We start from the raw sequence: 7,400 nt of genomic DNA on the forward strand, positions 1-7,400 counted from the left end.
GATGTAAACCTTGCTCAGCCTAGATGTAGTAGGGAGGGCCTTGGACTTTCCATAGGGCGGGGTACATGGCATTCACTTAGAGTGGGAGGGTGGAGGGAGGGTCTGTGGAGGGAGAGGAAGAGGACTGGGAGGATGGGAGGGAGTGGGAATTTGGATTGGTATTTTTTTCAACTAATATAAAGGGAAAAAACATTGAGAACAAAAAAATATAGTACTTGCATATGAAGTTTTTAGAAAAAAATAGTTAAAACTAAAAGTGATATTTTTCTATATTATTTCTTGTATTATTTGCAATAATAAACCTTTTGTCATTTTTGTCTTTGCCTATATGTTTATAAATTAGTTTCATATCTCTGACAGATTTTAAGATGCTCTTTTTGTCACTGGTTTTGAGAAATTTACTTATAAAGTATCCTGATATAGTTTTCTTGGCAATTATGTATTGGAGTTCACTGAAGATCATGAATTTATAGCTTTAGAATTTAACAAATTTGTAAGGATGTGATTCTTGCTTCTTTGAACATTTTTCTGCATCCTTTCTTCCATGGAAGACATCAGCTGTTTATTATATTAAACTGCTCACCAATGTAAATGACTAATTTCAATCTTTCACATATTTATTCCATCCCCCTCCCTGATATACTTATGTTTCTGACTTTGGCTAGCTTCTTTTGTAATGTTAAGTTCAAGTTCATTATTTTCAGTATTAGGAATGTTTTTCATATCAAACATTGCATCTATCATCTGGCAGACTGTGTATCTTCTACATTTCTACTTAAATTGTTGAACATATGCTACATTGCTGTAACTTTTAAAATATCCCTGTGTAATTCTAAGTGTAATTCTGTGTCAGTTCTGAATAATTTTTGAATAATTTGTCCATTTCAAGTATATACACTAAAAATGTTATACATACTAGCAATATTTTAACCTAATTTTTAACAAGATGGAAAATCTTGTGAATTTACCCACTGAAATATTGGTTATTTATATATTATTACGATTTTCTGTGACATAGTTAGATTAATTGGAAATTAATCTGATTCTTTCACCTCTTGCTTTTAAAATACACAAATATTTTCCAAAACATTATTATTGAGTATACCTGTGTTTAGCATGAATTCTAATTGGTCTTAATAATAAAAATCCAGAGACAGATATTAGGGGGTGAAAGCTAAAAGATCAGAGAATCAGAGCAGCAAGTCGTTAGTTCTTACCTCTACAAAATCCTCAGACCAAATTGAATATCCTATCTCTATAAGATCTTAGACAGAATGCCTTGGGCTACTGTCTCCTCCTGCCTTATATCCTCTCTCTTGGCCCTTCCTGTCTCCACATCCCTAGTGCTGGGATTAAAGGCATGTGACTCCTAAATACTGGGATTAAAGGTATGAACAACCGCTACTTGGCTCTGTTTCTCTTTGAGACTGTATCAATCTAGTGCACCCCAGGGTAGCCTTGAACTGACAGAGATCCATCAGTCTCTGCATCCCAACTGTTGAAATTAAAGGTGTGTGCCACCACTGCCTGAACTCCCTGGCTAACTGGTGGCTCACTACACACTCTGATCCTCATGCAAGCTTTATTTGTTAGAGCACAAACAAAATATCATCACACCTGTTGGGAGCTTTTCTTGGTCTGTTCTGTACTGTCAGTGTCTGTCTCAAAAAGCCTCTGAGGGAGTGCGGTTCCGGGTCGTGTCGCGGCTCGGGGTAACAGGGCTGCTGTTGCCGGCCGGCGGCGGCGGGGCACGGCGGGGTTATGAGGGCGAGTCTGGGGCGAGGCAGCAGAACCGGCCGGTAGAAGCGCCGGTCCTCGAGGTGCAGGGTCCGAGAGGCGTGGGGAAGCCGGGACCTCCCTCAGGGACGTGTCCTGGGCGAGGCGGCCCGTAGTGTGGAAGCAGCTTCAGGTAAAGGTTGCCCCAGCCGCCGCCCCCTGGCCCGCGGCACTCTGTTGCCCTCAGCACCCTGCTGCCTGCGTTGCCCAGCAGCCGCCCGTAGGGGCCCTACTCAGTGGCCTGGGAGCATCCCTTTCCTGGCCCTTCCCGAGCCTGACAGCTGGGTGTGTGACTTAGCAGGTGATTTAAGAAGAGGGAGATTGACACCTTCATAAAACAACCACCTTACAGAGTCAAGAGTTGCATCAGTTTGGAGCAGATAGTTCCTTAGAAATGATGTCCTTACAGCTAAATCTGAAGGCAGAAATAAGGTGCCTGTGAAACCATGTGGGCCCTAAGACTCGGAGAAGAGTTCGCAGGGGTAGGTGAGTCCGTGAAACAGTATGAAGAGGAGAAAATAGCCTTTTAAAGAAACTGGCCCACAGAAAGGATGGCCTTCTTGGACAATCCAACTATCATTTTAGCTCATATTCGACAGTCACATGTGACCAGTGATGACACGGGAATGTGTGAGATGGTTCTCATTGATCATGATGTTGACCTAGAGAAGACTCATCCTCCTTCAGTGCCTGGAGACAGTGGGTCAGAAGTTCAGGGAAGCAGTGGTGAGACTCAGGGCTACGTGTACGCCCAGTCTGTCGATATTACCTCAAGCTGGGACTTTGGTATTAGAAGACGCTCAAACAGGTGGACAACACAAAGGTCACCATGAAGGAGATCCTTCTAAAGGCAGTGAAACGACGAAAAGGATCCCAGAGAATTTCAGGCCCTCAGTACCGCCTGGAGAAGCAGAGTGAGCCTAACGTCGCAGTGGACCTGGAGAGCACGCTGGAGAGCCAGAATGCCTGGGAGTTCTGCCTGGTCCGCGAGAACAGTTCAAGGGCAGACGGAGTTTTTGAGGAGGATTCACAAATTGACATCGCTACAGTACAGGATATGCTTAGCAGCAACCATTACAAGTCATTCAAAGTCAGCATAATCCACAGATTGCGGTTCACAACTGACGTGCAGTTAGGTATCTCTGGAGACAAAAGACAAAGTAGAGATAGACCCTGTTACGAATCAAAAAGCCAGCACTAAGTTTTGGATTAAACAGAAGCCCATCTCAATCGATTCTGACCTGCTCTATGCCTGTGACCTTGCCACACAGTATTTAAACTCACATATCTAAGCAGTCATGACTATACACATCTCTACTTCGAGTCCGAAGCAGCCACAGTCAGTGAAATCGTGCTCAAGGTCAACTACATCCTGGAGTCACGAGCAAGCACTGCCCAGGCTGACTATTTTGCTCAGAAACAAAGAAAACTGAACACACGTACAAGCTTCAGCTTCCAGAAGGAGAAGAAATCAGTCAGGGCAGCAGTAACGCTGGCCTCCAACCTGTTGCCTCAGCCCAGGTTGCCTGTAGGGTCAAGTGACCCCGGAATCCACCTTCATACTGCAGTGCCTGGTCTCACAGGCATAGGGCTGCTGGGCTCTAGGGAGAGGTTTAGAAGTAGGGGTGCCCTACTCTGGAGTCCAGAGACATTGCCATTGGACTGAAACCTGGCAATGGCTTTAAGTAGCAATGCCCAGGAACCAGACACCTCCTGGAAAAGCCACGTGCTGCCCAGCCATGTTCATTGACTGGCAGTCCCACCAAGGATGTATATAGCCATGCCAGACAGCTCCTTGCAACTTGATCAAATTTCTTAAAGCAAAGAAAGAACAAAAATGTACATTTCTTTTTTTCCTTTTAATAAACAGGTTGCTCTTTATCATGGTTGGTATGATGGACCATTTTGGGGGGGCAGAGAATTGATTATATTAATCTTTAAAATCTGTTTCTGTTTTGATCAGGCAGATTGCAAAAGCTGTGATTGACGCTCTCAGAAGCAATGTTTAGGCTTAGCCAATAGTTAACTATGCCATTTGTTTAAATGAGGGTATTTGCTTTGAGAATATCATCTTGGAAAGTTAGAAATGAAGGCCATGCACACATGTGTGTGAGTGTGTGCGTGTGTGTGTGCATGCATGGCTGTCTTTTTCTCCTTGAAAGACCTTCTCAGCATGTGACCTGAGAGACAGGTGCTGGTAGGATGGTGTGGCAGACAGTATGTCTCCAAGCATTGAGTTCCCAGCCTGAGTGGTCTCTCATTTCCTCAGAGCTGGTATAAGATGTTCAGGCAGAACCCCGAAGAGTTTGCCTCTCTGGCTCTGAAGCCTGTCTCCTGCCCTGTTCTCAGTGCCTGCTGAGAGAGCAGTGTTGGGGATTGAGGAGTAGAGGGGAGCCCATGTCCTTGTACCCCAAGCCCTAGGTAGAAAAGGCAGGGTGCCCAGCACTCTGACACCACACCTCTGGCTACACCAGCTGCCTCTGCAGACCTCACATGGTTCCTCCTGTGACAGCATCCTTTCATACTGTCCTGGACCAGGGCCACAGACCAACATCTCAGAGCCAGTGTGCAGGTCTCTGCTAAAGGGTCATTTGGGCGAATGCCTCTCTCGTGCCAATCCATTCAGACAACAGGAGCACCCTTTTCTAATGTCTTCCATTCCTGTCACCCCCAAAAAGATATTATTTGTAGCTTGCTCTGTATTTGAATTTTTAGCAATTTTATATTTAGATATCTTTGAAATGTAAATGACTAATTTGGTCATTAAATCTTGTCACATATTCGATATTAAAATACTAAAATAAAAGTCATAAATACCCTCTTGTAAAAAAAAAGCCTCTGAGGTGCTCTCTTGGTCTTTTCTACTGGTTTGTTCTCTTGGTGCTCTCTCTCTTAATCTCCTCAGTGTTGTAGCATGCTCTTGGTCCCATCAGTATTATAGCCAGCTCTCAGCTCTTAGACTGGGTGTGGTTAGTAGCTTGGGGGATCCAGTGGATGGGTTTAGGTTTTGGGGAAGCCTAGCTACAGAAAACTCCCTGCTGGTTGGCTAGAAAAGCTATGGGAGTTGGGGAGGGGCTCCTGGGTTTTGTCCCACTGGGAAGGTCCTAGAGATTTGGGCGTCCAGCGATGTGTCTGTTCACTCACCTCTTAAGTCATCTCAGTATTGAAGCAAGCTGTGCTTCAGAATTCCACTAATATTGCAGGCAAATCGGTAGGTTTGGAGGCGGGGTGTAGCTAGTAGCTTGGATGGGGGCTGGATGGATTGGGAGAGAAGTCTAGCAGCAGGAAACTCCCTGCTGGCTGACTAGAAAAGCTGAGAGAATTGGGAAAGAGGCCTGGTGAGGTCCTAGAGAGTGGGGCATCCCACCATGTGGCTGTTCACTCACCTCTTAGATTCCCTCAGTATTGGAGCCTTATTTCCTGGTTACTAAACTTGTACATGACAGATTGGCTTCTATAATTGAGTGAGCAAATTTATATCCCCTATTGGTTTTGTTTCTCTGGATAACCCTGACCATTGTTGCATGGGGTAAGTGCTATCTAAAAGTTATTTGCTCATATATTTTATCTATTATTTGATATTTCTGTTAGGAAATTAATCTGGTGCTTTTGTTCAATTTTGCCTGAAAGCAAAAATGTTGAATAGTGGGTTATTTTCTATAATTCTAGAGAACATTCATATATCATAAAAATATTTCAGAAAGATTTTATGTCTTGTCTAACTGTAAACCCTGTTCAATATAGTCCTAGATTGGAAAATAAGCTTGAAAAGCCTGAAAATACACAGATATTTTTTACTAATTAAACTAAGCCACAATAGCCTTTTAGGCACAAAAATACCTTTCAGGCTTTTTATAAGGTTCTGCCTTTCTCATTATATTTTTATCCTACCAGAGCCACTATTTCAAATTACCATAACTGATATTTGCTATTTTGCTTTTAATGGAAATACACATGATCCCCAAGTTATGATAATTATTTCGGATTTTTCAACTCCATAACAGTGAAAAAGTAATAATCTGTATCCAGCATAAACCGTACCTTCAATTTTTAATTTTGGTGCTTCCTTGGGCTGTAGGTATCTTGTTTCATATTCTTTGAATATACTAGGCATAAGTCAAGGATCCTCTCCAAATAAAAACTCACTGAATGAGAGGTAAGAGTTTGGCATTCAATGCCTTCTTAAATTTGCCCTCTGGATCTTTTGCCATTATTTTGACCTATTCTAATCTTTACTCTTTCTGGCATATTTCTATCTTGCTTGAAAATTTCTGGAAATACATAAGCAACCTGAGTATCTTCTATTTTCAATTTTCTAGTCTTGTCCCAGGCATCCTGATCCGCTTCCTCACCTATGTTTGTATCCACTTACCTAAGGCCATAAAATAGAACAAATTTATTAGTCTTATGGCATGCTTGAGGTTCTCCAAAGAAACATTGATTGGAATGTTATCAGATCAATAATATATAGTAGGAACGAACAAACTGCTACTGCAATCCAACCAAGTGATAGTGTCAAGTTTTCACATTTTATGTAAAGTCAGGAAGTCATATTTTTTTGTCTTCTCAATATGTGGATTTTCTTCTTGTGGATGCATCCTTTAATTTAATAATTTGACATGCTTTCCCCCTTATATTTATGGTTTATATGTAGTAGAGTCTTAAAATAAATGGCTTCAAAATGGTATTTCTTATTCTTGGGCTTCATTGATATTTCCTTAGTATATTATATATCTGTTAATGAGTTATAAAGAATAGACTTACTATTTTTTACTTTAATTTAATATCACTTTGGGAAATAGGGAAATTTGTCTCAGTTCATGTCAGTTGAGATCTTAGCAGGTAATAGTTTTCCAGAAATCAAATGTTTTAATGATAGGACTAATTACAGAGATGTGGGCTTGGTTAAGAAAACCAACAAAAGATGCTGAGGCATTTAGGTACTTGTGAGAGGAAAGTCATTATTATTACTCTTAGGCCTGGAAGGGGCAATGAGGAAATGCTACATTATGGAGTCACAGAATAAGACAGAGGTGGAAGCTTTATGACAGGAGACACAGTCACAAAAGAACACAGCTATGTCAAGTGAAGAAACACACTAACCTCTGTCTACTAGCATTCTTTTTTCCTCATGATTTTGTCCATAAGTATACTCAACCCAAAAGTCAACTGGAAAAGAAATGAGGATATTGCAGTCAGGCTTCCTGAGACATACAACACAATAGACATAAACAGAGAACAAATATATCAGGTTTTCAAAGAGAGAAAAGCCATCCAAAAATCTTTGTTCCTTTCTGAATCCTAGTTATTATGTAAAATAATTACTTAATTATTATAAGCCTCCAAGCACAGTAAGAATAATTGACCTAAGCTATCATTACAAGCTTTATAATTACACAGAGAGATTTTGCAAAACATTTAAATACCAGCTGAATTATTGTGCAGTTAGGTTCCAGAAATGATGCTGGAGTTTTCAAAATTTAATGTGCTCTTGTATAAAACATTTTGCCAAGAAAATGTGTAAACATATTTTTCTATTTTCAAAGGGCAAATGAGCTAGTGTAGTATGCACCTACACTCACTGACCACTGACATTTTAGCTTCTTTTTAATGTTCAAAAACTA

General features: G+C 41.3%; 1 pseudogene; it reads left to right on the forward strand.

The window, feature by feature from the left end:
- The first annotated feature begins 2,327 nt into the window (after positions 1-2,327).
- Positions 2,328-3,657, forward strand: LOC148117519 (target of rapamycin complex 2 subunit MAPKAP1 pseudogene; annotated as a pseudogene).
- Positions 3,658-7,400: the final 3,743 nt, after the last annotated feature.

This window comes from Myodes glareolus, chromosome X, assembly GCF_982192425.1.
Source record: "Myodes glareolus chromosome X, mMyoGla1.1, whole genome shotgun sequence".
NCBI classification, from domain to species: Eukaryota; Metazoa; Chordata; class Mammalia; order Rodentia; family Cricetidae; genus Myodes; species Myodes glareolus.